The sequence below is a fragment of the Chiloscyllium plagiosum genome, unplaced genomic scaffold (assembly GCF_037043375.1).
Source record: "Chiloscyllium plagiosum isolate Xiang-an unplaced genomic scaffold, Cpla_swu_hap1 HiC_scaffold_5, whole genome shotgun sequence".
Lineage (NCBI taxonomy): Eukaryota > Metazoa > Chordata > Chondrichthyes > Orectolobiformes > Hemiscylliidae > Chiloscyllium > Chiloscyllium plagiosum.
This window is the reverse complement of record NW_028270143.1, coordinates 112,512,175-112,532,048: the sequence shown is the minus strand read 5'-3', so window position 1 is coordinate 112,532,048 and position 19,874 is coordinate 112,512,175. Positions and strand designations below refer to the sequence as shown.

Sequence of the window (19,874 nt, the reverse complement as noted above, 5' to 3'; positions counted from 1 at the left end):
TTCTTAGGGTTGATATGATGCAGAGCTGGGCAGAGGAGTGGCAGATGGAGTTCAACCCTGCCAAGTGTGAGGTTGTCCATTTTGGAAAGACAAATAAGAATGCGGAATACAGGGTTAACAGTAGGGTTCTTAGTGAGGTGGAGGAACAGAGGGATCTTGGGGTCTATGTTCATAGATCTTTGAAAGTTGCCACTCAGGTGGATAGAGCTTGTAAGAAGGCCTATGGTGTATTAGCGTTCATTAGCAGAGGGATTAAATTCAAGAGTCGTGAAGTAATGTTGCAACTGTACAGGACTTTGGTTAGGCCACATTTGGAGTACTGTGTGCAGTTCTGGTCACCTCACTTTAGGAAAGATGTGGAAGCTTTGGAGAGGGTGCAGAGAAGATTTACCAGGATGTTGCCTGGAATGGAGAATAGGTCGTACGAGGATAGGTTGAGAGTGCTAGGCCTTTTCTCGTTGGAACGGCGAAGGATGAGGGGTGACTTGATAGAGGTTTATAAGATGATCAGAGGAATAGATAGAGTAGACAGTCAGAAACTTTTTCCCCGGGTGCAACAGAGTGTTACAAGGGGACATAAATTTAAGGTGAAGGGTGGAAGGTATAGGGGAGATGTCAGGGATGGGTACTTTACCCAGAGAGTGGTGGGGGCATGGAATGCGCTGCCTGTGTGAGTGGTAGAGTCAGAATCTTTGGTGACCTTTAAGCGGCAATTGGATAGGTACATGGATGGGTGCTTAAGCTAGGACAAATGTTCGGCACAACATCGTGGGCCGAAGGGCCTGTTCTGTGCTGTATTGTTCTATGTTCTATTTTATCCAGGAAGGTTGGGGAGTATTCTATCGCATTCCTGACTTATGCCTGTAATTTGTGGACAGACTTTGAAAAGTCAGGAGATGAGTTACTCGCTGCAGGATTCCTAGCCTGTCATCTGCTTGTGCAGCCACAGTATTTATATGTCAAAAATTGCAGCACTGGAGAAGCACAGCAGGTCGGACAGCATTCGAGAAGCAGGAGAGTTGATGTTTCGAGCACAAGTCCTTCATCAGGAAATGCAGAATTACAGGGAGGGGATTGAGTAGGATCATGTGATGAAGGACTTATGCCTGAAACATCAACTCTCCTGCTCCTCAGATGCTGTCTGACCTGTTGTGCTTTTCCAGCGCCACACTTTTTGACTCTGACTCTCCAGCATCTGCAGTCCTCACTTTCTCCACAATATTTATATGGCTAGTTCAATTTCTGGTTAAAAATAACTCTCTGAATGTTGATTTTGGACACTTCAATGATGCTAAGCTTATTCTCTACTCATTCACAGGATGTAGGCATGGCTGGTCCACATGTATTGTCAATCCTTAATTGGCCAGAGGGTAGTGAAGAGTCAACCACATTTCAGTAAGTCTGACCAAATAAAGATGTCAGATTTTCTTAATGTCTCTAAGAAGTGCCCCTAAAGGACAGTAATGAACCAGATCAATTCCTGAAAATCAACAATTATGTCATTGTCACCCCTTAATTCCAGATTTTTGTTATTGAATTCAAATTCCACAGTCTGCCATGGAGGGATTCAAACCCAGAACATGATCTGGGTCTCTGGATTAATAACAGACAGTTGCCCGAGGCTGGAATCAAACCTGGGACCCAGGTGCTGTGAGGCAGCAGTGCTAACCACTGAGCCACGCTTGTAAAATTGTAAAATGGGGAAAGCATTGCAGGGTCCTTTTTAAAAGATGAGGTTGGGTGCATTAGTCGGGGGGTAAATGCAGGATAGTAAGGGAGGGGAATGGGTCTTGGTGGGTTATTCTATGGAGAGTCAGTGTGGACTTGTTGAGCTGAAGGACCTGTTTCCACACTGTAGGGATTCTATGATTCTGTGCTTAGTGATTTAAAATGGATGTCTGTGAGCAGCAACTCGAAAGTTTGTAAGTACACAGAGAGCCCAAACTGAAACACTTGTATCGAAAGGCTGTACAGTTAGCAGGCCAGGCAGCAGTTTTTAACAAGTCAACAAGCTTTTGAGTTTGAGCCAGGCACTTAGATACCAAAAACCTATTAAATTTAAATCTGATTGTTTTGACAACATAGAACCAATCCTATTGTAAGAAATATTGTCATGTCATCACGGATATAAAAGAAGGGGCAGTTGAGCAAAGACCCCAGAACTAGCTGCCATCCGCCAGAGCTAACGGCACTTAGCTCTCAAGAGAGAATTGCTGGCTCTTTCAGCCTCCTCGCTGTCTTAGAGAAAGGACCATCTAAATAACAATGGTACCAATGGCACAACTGCTAAATATACCTGACAGAAGAATTGATGAAGAAAGCATAGAACATTCTGGAAGATACGTGACCTAGCTATAATGTTGAGAGACTAAGTTCTTTTTAGTACATATATGAGTGGGACTTGTATTTGTTGGAACAGCATACCATTAGGATGTTGCTTTATTTGGGAATAGTTGGTTGGTAGAAGGGATTTATTTGGTTTGTGTGAGAAACAGAACTCACAAATCAATCAGCCGGAGACAAAGCCTTGGAAACAAAAACAATTTATTACAGTCTCGCAAGAACTGGACGCTTCTGTAATCAAACAGAAATGCGCGCGAAAATAACACAGTAAAGAATTCTTATTCAGTTTACAAGTTGCGGAATCACGCCTCCCTTTTCCCATCCTATCATAAGTCAATTACCTCACTTGTTAGTTATTTTCTTATCTGGCCATCCTGCTTTCCTTGTCTGCATTCTTTGTTCCTTGTTTGTTACAGCTTGTTCTTTATTCCAGTTTCTCTTATCACACTATAAGCTTTATTGTGAAATGAAAATTATTTCCTAGCTTAAAACTATTTTCTTTAAAAGACCCTCTATATTCATGAAAGTCTTAGCTTTAAGTATGCTACAAGAATTCCGCGACAGTTTGTATAATGTTCCCCTTCCCCTCCCCCCCCCCCCACACTACACCCCCTCACCCATCTGCAAAAATAACATTTCTAATCTCCCACAATTCCCCCTTTTTCTTTTTCCCTAACTGTTGTTTTTGCACTTATTACGTCTCCTTTAAGTCATTTTCTTCTGTTCTGCCCTCTTACGCCTTTTGGCGATGAGGTTCACAATCTTACATTTTACATTTGTGTTGTTCGTCCCTCGAACTCTAAAAGCATTCTTTACTTTCTCTTTGTTGCATATCACCTGATTGTAAAAGCATCTGATGATATATTTGGGTCCCCTCTCCAAGGGATGTCATCAGTCGGCTCATTACCCATTTTAGGACATTGAACCCTATCACCAGACCCATTAATATCAATAATCCATAGATAGCTAGATTGACTAACCACCTTCCCCAACCAGTCAATCCCCAATTCCCCCATTCCCATCCTTTTTCGTTCTAGTACCGATTACCGGCCTCCCTTATCTTGGCGATTTTGTCTCGCACATGTTTGGAGATATCAGTAATGTTAGAGGAGACCTCAGGTATGTACGTACAACATTGCTCTCCAATTAGTGCATAGGTACCACCCTTCTCTGCCAGAATATAATCCAGAACCATCCTGCTCTGAAGGGTCGTTAACCTAGTGGCAATCATTTCAGTCGTTATGGCTGCTACCTGGGATTGGGTTTCGGCCAACGCATCAGCAGTATTGTTGGCCAACTCTTCCAGGGAAGCCGCCAACTTTTGTATTTCTACTCCTGCTCGAGCGGTCCCATACATAGGTACCAAAGTCCAGAGGAGGCGATCTCCTTCGGTTACTTTCCGGGTTACTCGCCTTCCTCCCTGTTTATTCCAAGGTATTTTTGGGGCTCTCTTTAACATCCTCAAGTGGGGAATTATATAGGCAAGGTAGCAGCAGCCACTCCAGCCTTTCTGGCTTTGAGCTAGTGTCTGAACTGGATGGTCCCAGCACCCATTCCCGTTACATCCGCCACTCCAAACGTACTTCTCACCGGGGATAAATGGGTAGGCCTTTAAGCCACACACCCAATATGTCCCATTCAATACTTGGGGAATGGTCGTGGCAGTGGCTTGGCTGGTGTAGATACAAGATGATCTCCCTAATCAGAAGGTTGCGGGATCATTCTGATTACAGAAACAAGTGGTATTTACTGCTCCTTTCGGGAGGGGGTGGGTGGGGAGCTCTAAGGCCATCGATAGCACCCAGAGTTTTTGGGGCTGGTCGAGGGAACCATCCCGCAAAATTATAATTGCCCCTTTCAAATCTCCAAGTTGTATCATTTGAGCCCGAGTCAAATTGTTGTACATCGTACACTTCTTCTTTGGTAAGTGGTATTACCGTGAGAGGAATTCTGGATTCCCCATTGTGTGGGATCTCAGCACATACCCAACAGTCGGTATGCCCCTTTAGTTTAACATAATTCTGACATAAAGTGGTAAAATGATTTTTCCCACTCCCCCTTGGCAGCTAGCGCCAATATTATCGTGACAACATAAAGCTGACCATTCATTTCAGCTCACAACCCTATCTGTCTATTCCCAAATCCTTTAAATACCAGGGAGGAGTGAGTCCATGCAACACTTACAATTGTTTTGGGATACAGTTTTTTTTAACCAACACTTAACAGTCTCTTATCGCAGTCCATTCTTTTTGCTCAGCTTGACTTTCAGAGGGTTGTCTGTAGGATGAGCTTGCCACTCTGCCGGAGGTGAAGGAGCGTCCACCGGGCCCTTAACAAGAGTATGATGACTCCACCCTTTTTCAGCAGTTCGGACAGCTGTTTCAGTAGTCAGGAGGGTTAGGAATGGTCCCTCCCAGCTTGGGTGCAGTTTAGTATCTTTCCAGGTCTTTATCAGGACCCAATCATCCGGTCGTATCCGATGTACTGCGAACTCAAGTGGAGGTGTCTGGGTCAACAGACCCTTCTTCCTAAGGACAGACAAAGAAGAGCCAAGCGCCACAATATAGTTCTTTAAAAACTTATCATTGAAACTCTACAGTTGGTAATTCCCCTCTTCCACCCAAGAAAGGTAATCCAAACATCATCTCATAAGGAGAGAGGCCCATATCACGTTTGGGTGCAGTCCTAATGCGTAGCAACGCGATAGGCAAACATTTTGTCCATGGTAATCGAGTCTCTAGGACTAGCTTAGGCAATTGCTTCTTTAAGGTTTGATTCATTAGTTCCACCTGTCCAGAGGAAGGCGGGTGCCAAGGAGTGTGGAATTCCCAAGAGATTTCTAATCCCGCCATTACTTCTTGTAGGATCTTAGAGGTAAAATGGCTACCTTGGTCCGAATCTATACTTTCCACCACTCCATATCAAGGAATTATATGTTCTAAAAGAGTTTTCACTACTCCCTTCGAGGTAGCTGAGGACATTGGAAATGCCTCCACCCACCCAGTTAGGTGATCCATTAAGACTAATAAGTACTTTTGTTTCCCTACTGGGGGTAATTCTGTGTAATCTACCTGTATTCTTTGAAAAGGTCTTATCCCAGGGTTTCTTCCACCTCTTGGCCTCCCTCTCGTTACTTTCTTATTAATCTTTTGGCAAGTCGGGCATCCTGTGCATACCTGCTTGGCTAATGTGTATATCCCTTTACATCCGTACTTCCTTAACACTATGTCACACATAGCTTGAGAGCCCCAATGACTGCCTTGGTGCAAGGTGGTTAGGATGTTTCTCATGACTGGTTTGCTTAATAACTCCCTTCCATCCGGGAGGTTCCATCTTCCTTGGGTTGTCTTAGCCATCGTTACAGTTACTGCACTATCCTCCACCCCAATTTTTAAGCCCAGCAATATAATCAAATCCCTACCTAATAGATTACTTCCAATGTCAGGAATATACAGTAATTGTCCTATCACTTCCTCATCAGTTCTTCTAATTAGGGTTGGCTGAAAAATAGGCACCAAGAATTCTTCGCCTTTTACTCTGGAAACCTTAAGATACTCCTTAGTCAATTTAACGCCGGTAGGTCTAAAACTTAGAGATGACCGTGCCGCTCCCATGTCCACCAAAAATACTGCCTCCTCCCCTTCAGGTCCCACCTTTAAATTTATCAAGGGTTCCCGGAAGGAGGAAGGAACCCCTGACTCCCCTAATCTTCATCTAAGGTCATTAGGGAAACGGCTTCCCTTTCTCGTGCTAATTCCGGGCATTCTCGTTTAAAATGCCCCATTTTCCTGCAATGGTAACACCCTGCCTGTTGCCTCCTTTCTCGGGTATCTGACCCTAGTATTTCGTGTCCTCCCCTACCCTTCCTGTTATCCCCTGATCCCATTCTCCTTTTTGTTATTTCTTCTACTGCCGCCACCATCATTTTGGCTTTCTGCTTCTCGTCTTCCCTTTTCACAGACACTTTCTGTGCCTCACGTAACAGTTCTTCCATCTGTCTTTTACTCAATCCATCTAATTCCTGTAATTTCTTTTGATGTCCGGCCATGATTTAGTTACAAACTGGACCTTTAAGAGTCCCTGTGCTATCGGATTATCGGGATCCATTCCCGAATACTTCCTTGTGGCCTTTTAAGAAATGCAGAAGGGGTTTCATCCTTCTCTTGTCATACTTCAAAGGCCTTAACAAAGTTTTGTGATCTAGGTGCTGCCTCTTTAATTCCTAACATTACCATTTCTCATAAATCCCGCATTGACTCCCTATCTCTTCTGTCATTATTCTCCCAATGAGGGTCAACATTTGTGAATTTCTGTTCTGCTGGGACCCCTTCTTCCCCAACTGGGTGCTTCTTTTCCCATTCCTATGAAGCTGCTCTCCTAATCATACCTCGTTCTTCCCCTAAAAATAACATTCCTAAAATTGCCCAGGTATATAAATTAGGCCCTAGGAATTGATCTAATTGTTCGGCTAGTCCAACTGGATCCTCTATTAAACTTTTCATTTCCTTTTCAAAGACCCTAACTTCACTGCTAGTTAAGGGAGTGTTTACATATCCGATTGTACCTTCCCCAATCGGAACCTCTCGTAAGGGACATAATTTTACATTTTCCATTATCTCTGCCCCCCCCCCCCCCCACCTTTACGTGTGGTGGCTCGAGTGATTCTGAGCCCCCTAGATTCTGCATCTTTTAGTTCAGAGTCCATTCCCCTTTCTGTGTCTGGACTTGGTTCTACTTCGGGAGCTGTAGGCTCCTTCCGGGGAGTAATATATGGAGGCGGCAAACCCATTAAGGGATCCCATTGTGGCTTCCCTTTTCATTTTTTTCTGTTCTTTCCCTGATTCCTCCGTATTCATGGGACATAATTTTATTCCCGTGCTCCCTATCCAACAAGTCACATATTCTGACTCTTCTTGACTGTATGTTTCTTTCCGATTGACATATATATTAAGATCTTGACACAGCCAATCCTCATCGGACCCATATTTGAGCCAAAAAATACCAGGCGCCTTAATACTTTCTCTAGTCCAAACGAAACAACAATAGTTTATCATTTTAGCCTTATCTTCCTCCCGCGTCCCGGAGTTGTGTTCCCAATTACCCAACATTTTCCCCAAAGGACTGTGGGGCGGAATATATTCCCCTTTAACGTTATTTACAGATCAATCGTTACCCAAACAACTCCCCGTGCCTCCCATTGTTGCTAATTTAATTAATCTTAACGAGGTCCGGTGTCACCTTCTTCCACACCCCCTTCAGGGGCCTGACTAGACACCTTACTCGCCCGATTAATCTGACCAATTATATGTTTTTTGAGACTTCAACCATTCTCTATAAATCACTTTTATGTAAGGATAAAAGAGATTAGTTAGAAACTGATAGTAAGGCAGTCATGACCTGTAAAAAGAACAGAAGTTAACATTTTATTTCATAATCTGTAAAATCCTTAACCTTAAAAGAAATCATGTTAAAATTCCGATAGTAGAAATCAGATTCAAAACAGTCCCGGATCTCAAGCTCCAGGGAACAAAGCACAAACATTCAATCACCAACAAACAAATGTGCATTCAAACCGAATCACAAAGGGTTAAACTTTCTACTAGCTGTACAGCTCTTTTCTCTCTCTCTCTCTCTCTCTCTCTCTCTCACACTCACACTCTCACCCTGTCTGACAGACACTTTGAGCTTCCCGCAACGACTCCTCTAGCTTTTGAATATTTTTCTGGACGTCTGGCCATAAGTTAGTTATAAAGTGCACCCTCAGTAGCCCTTCAGCTACTAGCCCTTCTGACACGGGCTGTTTTCCATGGACATATGCTTAATTTTATATATCGCCAATTCCCCGTACTTTTGTATGCCCGACCACCAAGGCAATACTTAAAGGTCTCTTTTCTTACCTTGGTCTGTGCACAGAGTTACCTGGTCATTTTGATGCGCCGGTCCCGCGGCAATTCCTGCAGCAAATACCGCTGCCTCCCAGTTGCCCGGATATATAATTTAAGACCTTTCCCCACCCGGGTCTTGTGTGCAAGAGTTGCCCGACCTGCCGCGCCTGCCCACCTAGTTTCCAGGATCTCCCAGTCCGGATCATACTCGCCCAAACCGCAAACAACAAGCAAGGGAGTCGGAGATCACCGAAATCAGTGAGGTGCACCTCCCCCGTCGTCCCAAGAGTGTCGAGCGGTTGGAGTTTTGGATCCTGGACGAGCCCCCAATTGTGAGAAACAGAACTCACAAATCAATCAGCCGGAGACAAAGCCTTGGAAACAAGAACAATTTATTACAGTCTCACAAGAACTGGACGCTTCTGTAATCAAATGGAAATGCGCACGAAAATAACACATTAAAGCATTCTTATTCAGTTTACAAGTTGCAGAATCACGCCTCCCTTTTCCCATCCTATCATAAGCCAATTACCTCACTTGTTAGTTAATTTCTTATCTGGCCATCCTGCTGTCCTTGTCTGCATTCTTTGTTCCTTGTTTGTTACAGCTTGTTCTTTATTCCAGTTTCTCTTATCACACTATAAGCTTCATTGTGAAGTGAAAGTTATTTCCTAGCTTAAAACTATTTTCTATAAAGTCTTAGCCTTAAGTATGCTACATGCTACAAGAATTCCGTGACAGTTTGTATAATGTTCCCCTTCCCTTCCCCCCACCTACAAAAACATTTCTAATCTCCCACAGTTTGCTAGTATCTAGTTATTTTTCTCACTGTTAGAGTTAGATAAATAATTTGTTACTTGTTGATTTTAAAGTGAGTGTCAGGGATTTTTTTTAAGATTACTTACAGTGTGGAAACAGGCACTTCGGCCCAACAAGTCCACACCGACGCGCAACCCACCCATACCCCTACACCTCACACTACGGGCAATTTAGCACGGCCAATTTACCTGACCTGCACATCTTTGAACTGTGGGAGGAAACCAGAGCAAGTCCACGCAGACACAGGGAGAATGTGCAAACTCCACGCAGTCAGTCACCTGAGGTGGGCATTGAACCTGGGTCTCTGGCGCTGTGAGGCAGCAGTGCTAACCACTGTGCCATCATGCACCCACTGCCCCTGTGCTACCCAGTTTATTTTATTTAACCAAAAGAAGTTGCTAAAAAGCAGATAATACCATTTTTCATACTTCTTTTACAGATTATTGGGTGAGGTGCACCTCTTTGGAGTTTTGATATTAGTTCTCGGGGGTGTCAGTCTCTGCTTTATAACAATACCACTAGGCTGTCACATAAGAAATAAGCACTAGGAGCAGGGGTGGCCATCTGGCCCTTTGAGCCTGTTCCTTCATTTGATAAATTCATGGCTAATCTTTTCATGGCCTCAGCTCCACTTACCCGCCTTCTCACCATATCCCTTAATTCCTTTACTGGTCAAAACATTATCTATCTTAGCTTTAAAAACACTTACTGAGGAAGTCTCAACTACTTCACTGGGCAGGGAATTCCATAGATTCACAACCCTCTGGTGTTCCTTCCCAATTCAGTCCTAAATCTGCTCCCCCTAATTTTGAGGCGATGTCCTTTTGTCTTAGTATCACCCACTGGTGGAAACATCTTCTTTACTTATAGCTTATCTATTCCTTTCATAATTTTATATGTTTCCATAAGATCACCCCTCATTCTTCCAGTCTACTGGGAATATAATCTCAGTCTACTCAGTGTCTCCTCATAAACCAACCCCCTCAACTCCGGAATCAACCTAGCGAACTTATTCTGCTCCCCCTCCAGTGCCAGTACACCCTTTCTCAAGTAAGGAGATCAAAATTGCATACAGTGCTCCAGGTGTGGTCTCGCCAACACCCTATACAGCTGCAGCGTAACCTCCTTACTTTTAAACTCAATCCCGTTAGCAATAAAGGACAAAATTCCATTTACGTTCCTAATTACCTGTTGTACCTGCAGACCAACCTTCTGTGATTCATGCATAAGGACACCCGTATCCCTCTGTACTGCAGCGTACTGTAATTTCTTACCGTTGAAGTGATTGTTCTTTTTACTATTATAGCTATCAAAATGGATGGCTTCACATTTATTAACATTGTAATCCATCTGTCAGACCTTTGCCCAGTCACTTAAACTATTTAAGTCCCTCTGCAGAGTTCACAGTCCTCTGCACGCTTTGATCATCTTAGTGTCATCCACAAACTTTGACATACTACATGCGGCCCCAACTCTAAGTTATCTATGTAAATTGAGAATAATTGCAGTCCCAACACTGATCCCTGAGGCACACCACTAGTCACTGATGTCAACCTGAACAGCACTCATTTATTCCCACTGTTTGCTTCCTGTTGGTTAACAACTCCTCTGTCCATGCTCATCCATTGCCTGTAATGCCTTACATCTTTATCTTATGTGTCAACCTTTTGTGCAGCACCTTATTGAATGCCTTTTGGAAATCTAGATAGACCACATCTCTTGAGTCCCTGTTGTTAACCATGTTCATTCTCTTCATAGAATTCCAAAAGATTAGTTAAGCACGATCTTCCCTTCATGAACCCATGCTGTGTCTGCCCAAAGGGACAATTTCTCTCTAGGTGCCTTGCTATTTATTCCTTGATAATAAACTTAAGCTTTTTCCCTCACTACAGAAGTTAAGTTAACTGGTCTATAATTTCCCCATGTTTTGTCTATCTCCCTTTTTAAACAATAGCATTACATTTGCTATTTTCCAATCAGCTGGAACTGCCCCAGAGTCCAGTTAATTTTGGAAAATTACCACACGTGCATTAACTATTTCTCCTGCCATCTCTTTAAGTATCCTGCGATGCATTCCGTCCGGGCCAGGAAACATGTCTACCCTTAACTCCAACAGCTTGCCCATTATACCTCTGCCATGATAATGATTGCTTCCAGGTCCTCACCTACCTTTGTTTTTTTGTCAATTACTGCCATGCTATTCGTCCCCTCCACTGTGATGACAAACATTAAATACTTGTTCAATACTTCGGCCATTTCCTCATATCCCATTACTAAATCCCCTTTTGTATCCTCTAAAGGACCAATGTTTACTTCAGCCACTCTTTTTTGTTTTGTACATTTATAGAAGCTTTTTCTATCTGTCTTTATATTCTGAGCTAGATTTTTCTCATAATCTATCTTACTTTTCTTCATAGTTCTTTTTGTAGCTTTCTGTTGACCTTTAAAGCTTTCCCAAACTTCTAGTTTCCCACTGATCTTGGCCATTTTGTATGCCTTCTCTTTCAAATTGATAGCCTCCCTTATTTCCTTAGACACCCATGGCAGATTACCCCTTTTCCTTCCTTTTCACTGGTACAGCTGCACAATCCTTTATCCGAAATGCTCGGGACCTGCTGGTTTTCGGAATTCAGAATTTTTCGAATTTTAGAATAAGTGACAGTTTGATGATGAAATTTTTAAAAATCTAACCTAACAGCGACTCACTGAGTAAAACAGGCCCTGAAACAGAATTGAAGCCTGCCAGTGCTGGGCCATGCATGCCCATGTCACAACTGAGTGACATGCATCAAGTGGGTGTGGACTTCAGTTAACTCTTTGTCGCCAAACAACCTTGTTAATGAGAAAAAAAAACTTCACAAAAATACCTTTGGATTTCAGAGCTTTTCGGATTTCAGGGTTTTGGATAAAGGGTTGTCTACCTGTATATACTTTTGCTGAGTATTTTGAAAAAATTGCTCTGAAAGTTCTCCATTATGTTTGCCAATTGCCTCAGCATAAAATCTTCAACCAGGCCATCCCATTGAATATCAGGGGCAATGGGTTGGATTCTCTATTGTTGGGAGATGGGAGATGGTCATGGCCTGCCATTTGGACAATGTTAAACCATGTGTGTGTTGTTTCTGGCCTGCTGAACATTTTACCAGGGGGGAATAAGATTACATACATAATAGAAGGAGTCCCCAGTGAAGAACCACATGAGTATTGTATGATCCTGAATGTGTGACCATGCACGGGATTCTATCGAAGTTCAGTCTCCATCTGCCATTTGACCTCCTTTAGTTGAATGGATGGATTTCATTCACAGTCCTCTCAATTTTCTGTCTGGCTTTCTCCATGCCAGAAAAAAAGTGATTTAAGGTATGGGATAGAGACATGTCTGTATGGATCTGTCAGGGAGTGGAAGAATCGTTCCATGCTGGAATTCTCAAAATATTGAGGGGATTTGGAATTGTGCATTAGCCTGGTTAAAATTTATCGCCATAGCTTCATGTGGAATATTTGCATGGTTTTGGTCACCTTATATTTACAGGGAACTGTATGATTGGAGGGATTTCAGAACAGACTTGCATGGTAGATTTACAAACTTGGGTTGACATTAGAAAAAGTTGCACCTATTTAACATATATCATTAAAAAAAAACTGTAAAAATAGGGGAAAGTGTGGGGGATATTATATGTGATTTTAAAATATGAAGAACCATTAATAATATAAAAGCAAACAGGCCTATTAAGTTTGAACCATGAGGAACAAACCCGTAAGTTGCAAAAGAGACTCACTGCAGGACAATATTTCTATTCCATGCAGAGGTGTTGCTGTGAGAAACAATTTTAAAATTGTGTAAGTTAGATTGTTAATATGTAGAATATAATTGGGGATAAGCATTGTCTTGTGAGAAGCTCAATTTCAACAGGATGCATGGTTCTAAAACAGGATTATTACACTGGTACTAATTCTTCACCATGTTTGAGATTGGTGAGTTTATCACAAAAACTCAAACAATACTAAACATTGCGGAGGTTTGCTTAGTTTTCCCTTGGCTGGTTAAATGAAAATTGTGGAAGATTCCAGCCTCAGTTTAATTAACTAACTGTAATTAAATACAAAGAACTGCGGATGCTGAAAATCTGAACTCGTTAAGCTCCTCTCATTATCTCAAGTGGTTCAGAGCTCAGGCACCCAGACAAAGGAAGAAAATACAGCAGAGGTCAGAAATTTTGAAATTAAATCAAAAGAAGCAGGAAATGCTCAAAGGATTGGCAGCAGCTGTGACAAAAGAAACATATAAATACAGAAAATAGGAGGAGCAGTAGGCCATTCAGCCCAACAAGTTTGCTCTCCTATTCAACATGATCATGGCCAATCCTCTAGCTCAAGACCATACCCATAATCTCACTGCACACCCCTTTAACTTCTAGAAATCTATTTTTTTCCTTCACTATATTCAGTAGCTTGATGTTCACAACTTTCTGTGTTCAAGAATTCCACAGGTTAATCATCTCCTCACCTCAGTCCTAAACGGTGTAATCCTGAGACTGTGACTCACTGATCTGGATCCTGAACCCCTCCCCAGTCAGGATAAACATTGTCTGTGCATGCAATCTGTCCAGCCCTGTCAGAATTTTATGTTTCCATGAAATCTCAGTGAATACAGACTCAATCGACCCAATTGATCCTCATATAACAAACCTGCAATCCTTGGAATGAGTGTGGTGAACCACTGTTGCACAACCTCAATGGCAGATGTATCTTTTCTTGGAAAAGGAGATCAAATTGTGAGAAACAAAGCTCACATACTTCAATAATTGCAGTCCAAGACAAAATCTGAATCAGTAGTGTCCTTTATTTTACATTTGCAAGAGGGTGTGATGTCCAGAGACATACACACCCATAATTCAATTAACACACAACATTTATATAATTTGGTTTCTTTTGTTTTATATTGCTCCTCCCCTGTTTACATCTTCCACTTCCCTAAGACCGGCACCCATTACTCCTGTTTATCTCTTGCCTTATCCGGCCTTGTCTGTGACAAAATGCTTAATTCTGGCCTCACAAGTCCGTTTGACCTCATCCCGCTGTAGGTCATTGTTAGGCATATTCTTTCTTCTTCATTATCTACCCCCTCCATCTGTGCCTTTCCCTGATCCTTATGACCCTTTTAATTGGGGTTTGCTCCTGTGTCTCTGTAAAAGTGGGGAACAGATGTTTATACCTACTGTTTGTACAGGCGTATCTAGCTTAACTTCATCCCCTCACAGCATCTTATCTATTCGCCTGTAATATCTACCATTGTTTTGCTGTCACGTTTCATTCTGGCATACAATTTTAGCTAATACAAAAACAATTATGTATTTCCTCCACATAGTTTCCATTCTTGTTGACTCAGCTCTTGGCTAAAACAATTACATACTGGTGTGAGTTCCTGTAAATGGAATTGCAGAAGTAACACTATTTTTCCCACATCCCACAATTTCCCCTTTTTCTTTAATTACCATTTGTTATCTTCTGCAATTTTTCTTTTAAGCATCGCCCCCGAAATTCGCAAGCATCATTCCGGAGATTTCATCCATCTTGGTCTCACTCATCCCCTCACTATTTAGTCGATAAAGTTCCTCTGCCTGATTCCCTTTAAGGGGCATCTGTTTCATCAAGGCTGTTTCAATCAGTCTTTGGGTGAGCCCTCGTATACAGGGTATGATACAGCAGCCAATGGCCACCAATACCCCGACTACTACTATCAGGGAAGTAAGGATAGAAACCACCACCCCCTTCCATTTTCCAAAACATGATTCAAGCCATCCCGTGAGAGATGTGTCTACTCCTGAATTCTCAGCCAGTTCCTCTGCTAAGGTAGTCAATCCCCTTAAGGCCCGAGTAATTGAACCATCAGGTACAGTGTTATTAGGAATAAAGGTACAACAGCTTCCTCCTAACATCACACACACACACCCTTTTTCTGTTAAAATCATATCAAGGGCCATTCTGTTTTCCCATGCCATCCTACTTGTCGCATCAAGCTGTTCTGATATTCCTTTAACCGCATCTCTTGTATAATTTATAAATCGCTGATGATTATAGAAAATGTAATTTATCCAATCTACATTTTTATTAATTGTTACCCACCAAAAGAGAGCTGACTCAAAGCCTGCTGCAATCTGGTTACGAGCCTTGAATTCATCAGGTACTCCCCTAGGGACTCCTACCGAGTCGAGATAAATCCTGTCATCGAAAGAAGTGTCTAAAAGTAATCTCTTACCCCTTCCCTTTTTCCCTACTATCTTTTCCTTCTCAAATGCCAGGGTAAATGGAATTGCCAATTGTACAATTGCACATATCCCTCTCCAATCCGGAGGTAGCGTAGGTCTCAATATTTTGCCTCCACAGTACCACCACAGATCTGCTCGGGGAACCTTTAGTGCTGAGTAGTTCCCTCCCTTCTCCGTTTCGGTAACATTCTTAATTTCTGTACATAATTTCAGCTCCCCCAAATCTCTCGATCGACTTGTACCTCGTCTACGCACACACGACGTGTGATTTTCAACTGCGGTGGAAAATGTGGGGGGGACTTTTGCATCTTTCTTCTCCAAGGGAGGGAACATTAGAGATAGGGAGGTACAATTCCTATCATTCCATGCAGTCTCATCCTGATACAGGGCTATCATACATTTCATGCCCTTCCTGTCTCGCTTCCACTCGAGCGGAAAGGGAACCACCTGGGCCACTGGCCTACCGGAGGCACATGCATAGCACTTGCTCTTGTTCAGACTTTTTACAGTATATTTTACCCATTCAACCCAGGCATTTGCATCCCCGTACCCAGTTTCTATTTCGATGGTCTGTTTCAAGTCCTTTACCTCTAAAATTTTTACTACTTTATGATCATCGGGAGGGGTGAAAGGTTGTATCTTATTACCCAGTAGTTCTACCCGTTTTCCCTGTCCTACGCTAATTCGAAAACAACAGCCCAAGAAATCCTTCCCATTTGCCTTCATTTCTATCCCAAATGTTTCATTTAATTGTTTCTCATAGGTGCCCCCGCCCCCCCCCAGAATTGCTTCGTGCCATGTGGTTTTCTTTATTGTTAGGTATATTGGGTTACACTTTTTATCGGGACAATCGTGAGCTGGACGGAAGGGGGCCCGGTGTACTGTGACAAGGCCATTATACCAAGTACCATTCCCGAGGCCATCCCCATAGGACTTAAGATGTATCTCTGAGCTGCGGTACTGTCTCTGATTATCTACATCCCCACAATTTACTAAACTGCATGCATCAGCGTCTATTACTTGTGGATTATCAGACTCAGGAACTGTTAATAATACATATGAAAATGATATTTGGCAAAATCCCAATACTAAGAGGGCTAGCTTCATAACTGTAAGCGTTCCCAGTATTCTAAACATCATGCTGAAGCACAAAAAGACTTAATATACAATCTTACAGAAATAATACCGCGCTCGCGTCGACACTGTATAGTCAGTTACTCAAAGTCTCTTTAGTCTGAGTTTCAGCGGGTCTTGCGTTGATTCGGCTGTCCAGACTTCTTCCTCAACTGGAGGGTCCACAGGCCCTTTGATCCGAGTGTAATGAGTCCAGCCTTTTTCCGCCGTCCTTATTGCCGTTTCGGTAGTCAAAAGAGCCTGGTACGGCCCTTCCCAGTCCGGCTGCAATTTAGTCTCTATCCATGATTTTACTAAGTTCCAATCGCCCGGCTGGATGGGATGAACGATGAATTCAAGGGGTGGAGTCTATGCCAATAAACCCTGTTTCCTGAGGAAAGACAAAGAGGAGGACAAGCCCAGTATATACTTCTTTAAAAACAAATCTTTAGTTTCGGGAATTGGCAATTCTCCATTCGTTCCCAAGTAAGGTAATCCAAATAAGATTTCATAGGGGAATAGTCCCAAGTCTTTCCTTGGGGCTGTTCGTACTTGCAAGAGAGCTATAAGTAAACATTTGGTCCAAGGGAGTCTGGTTTCTATTATCAATTTAGAGAGCTGTCGTTTGAGTGTTTGGTTCATTCTCTCAACCCTTCCCGATGATGGCGGATGCCATGGAGTATGGAACTCATTGGAAATTCCTAACCCTTTCATTACCCCCTGTAACACTTTAGAGGTAAAATGAGTTCCTTGATCGGAATCTATACCGGTCACGAGCCCATATCGGGGAATTATGTGCTTCAATATTGTTTTAGACACCCCACTCGCAGTGGCAGTAGCTAGGGGTATGCCTCAACCCAACCAGATAGATGATCTACTATGACCAACATATATTTTAGTCTTCCTACACTGGGTAGTTCAGTATAATCTACTTGTATACTCTGGAAAGGTCTCAATCCTGGGTCTCTTCCTCCCGGGGTCTGTTTTCTCAAGACTTTCTTATTTACCTTTCTGCATACATCCCTTACATATTTGTTTAGCAATTGTATATATTCCTTTACATCAATATTCCCTAAGAACTAAATCACACATTGCTTGTACTCCCCAGTGGCTGCCTTGGTGTAGGACAGCCATAATTTCTTGCATCATCATTTTGTTTAAAATTTCCCTTCCATCAGGTAACCTCCAATGCGCGTCTGCTGTTTTTGAAGACCCTAAATCTCTCAATTCTTTTTCTTCGCTTTCAGTAAATATAGGAGCTTCCCTAGGACCTGGGACAGTAGGTATTAGGGAATGAATCACCACTTCTTGTGGGTTCAGGGCGGCTTCCTTAGCCACTTCATCGGCTAATCTATTCCTCCTAACTTCTGGTTCATTTCCTTTCTGATGACCATTTACATGCACTGCTGCTATTTCTCGGGGGAGTAATAGGGATTCCAAGACCCGTTTAATCAACTCCTCATGTGCTAATTCCTTCCCCCGGCTATTGATCAGTCCTCTTTCCTGTCATATCTTTCCGAAAGTGTGCACAACACCAAATGCATATTTAGAGTCAGTGTATACTGTTCCCTCTTTATTTTCTAATGCCCTAAGGGCTCTTTCCAATGCATAGAGTTCGCAGGTCTGAGCTGACCACCCATTTGGCAACCTTCCTGCCTCCACCACACTACCTTTTGTCCCATCTACGACTGCATACCCATTATGTCTTTTCCCTTCAGTCACCCGGGATGATCCGTCTATAAAAGGTCTAGCCCCTGCATGAAGTGGAACATCTCTCAGGTCCATGCGGACCTTAGTTTGGTATTCTATAATGTCAAGGATTCTGAGGAGAGTCTCCTTCCCCTTTCCAAAGAAAGGCAGCTGGATTTAAACAATTGTCCATGACCAACACTAAATCATCCTTTTCTATTAATATCGCCTCATATTTCAGAATCCGCGAGTCTGTCAACCATCGCCCAGCTTTTTGGTTTAGGATCGTTCTCACTTGGTGTGGGGTGCTTACTATTAGGGCTCCCCCAAATGTAAGCTTTCTGCTTTCCTCCACCAACAGTGCAGTGGCAGCCACAGCCTGCACACACTCAGGCCACTCCCGGGATACTGGATCCAATAGCTTCGAAAGATATGCTACTGGCTGTCTCATTCCTCCCCACCTCTGGGTCAATACTCCCAAAGCTGCTCCCTTATCTACAGTAGCAAAGAGGTGGAAAGGTAAGAGAAAGGTAAGGCTCACACGGGGGCATGGATCAGATTTCTTTTGAGTTTCTCAACTAGTTCTTTTTCCTCATCATCTCAACTTAGACATTTTGGTTCCCCCTCTAATTGTTTGAGATATAATTTCTTAGTCTTCTGAACATAGGAATCAATCCACAATCTGCAATATCCTGTTAGACCCAAAAATTTGCGTAACTCCCGTTTAGTGCTGGGCAGTGGCATCCCCACTATTCCCTCTATCCGCTCCGGGCTTATCTTTCGCTTTCCCTCACTAACTAAATGTCCCAAGTATTTCACTTCTTGCTCCACATATTGTAGTTTGTTTTTAGATACTCGCAGTCCTTGCTGGCCCAGGAAATTCAATAATTTGTTCGTAGCTTCTACTACTCTTTCTCTTCTTTTTCCTGTTACTAAGAGGTCGTCTACATACTGCAACAGGGTAGTCCCCTTGGGGCTGCTAAATTTCTCCAATATTTGTTCTAACATCTGTCCAAATAAATTCGGGGATTCCGTAAACCCCTGGGGGAGCACAGTCCACCGGTATTGCTGTTTCCGTCCTGTCTTAGGGTCTTCCCATTCAAAGGCAAACAAATTCCTACTTTCCTCCGCCAAGGGACAAGCCCAAAAAGCATCCTTTAAATCTATCACACTAAACCATTTGTGATCATGAGGGATCTTACTTAATAACGTATAGGGGTTTGGCACCACTGGGTGCCTGATCTGTACTATTTGATTTAAAGTTCTCAAATCCTGCACCAATCGATAAGTTCCATGAGATTTCCGCACTGGTAGTATTGGGGTATTATAAGGAGACATACATGGCTCCAACAGTCCATCTCTAATCAGTCCTTCAATTACTGGCTGCAGTCCTTGTTTATCTTCTATGGAAATGGGATATTGTCGCTCACAGACAATGCCTCCTTTCCTTTTTAAATTTATTAGACGTGGAGGGATCTGTAGTTTTCCACGATTCCCTTCTCTAGCCCATACAATAGGGTCTATCTCTCTCTCCACATCCTCTGTCAACATTGCCATTTGTACAACTAATTCTTTTTCCTGAATTCCAATCTCCAGTCCTAAGAGGATAATTAAGTCTCTCTAGTAAGTTACTTCCTATATCAAGGATATATAGCAGTTCTCCTGTGACCCTATCCTTAGGACCTTCTATCATCATAGGTTCAAATACTGGAACAGTAAATCCTTCCCCTTTGGCCCCCGAAACAGTAACTGACCG

General features: G+C 42.7%; 1 pseudogene; it reads right to left on the bottom strand.

The window, feature by feature from the left end:
• Window positions 1-2,961: 2,961 nt before the first annotated feature.
• Window positions 2,962-4,452, bottom strand: LOC148150011 (syncytin-1-like; annotated as a pseudogene).
• Window positions 4,453-19,874: the final 15,422 nt, after the last annotated feature.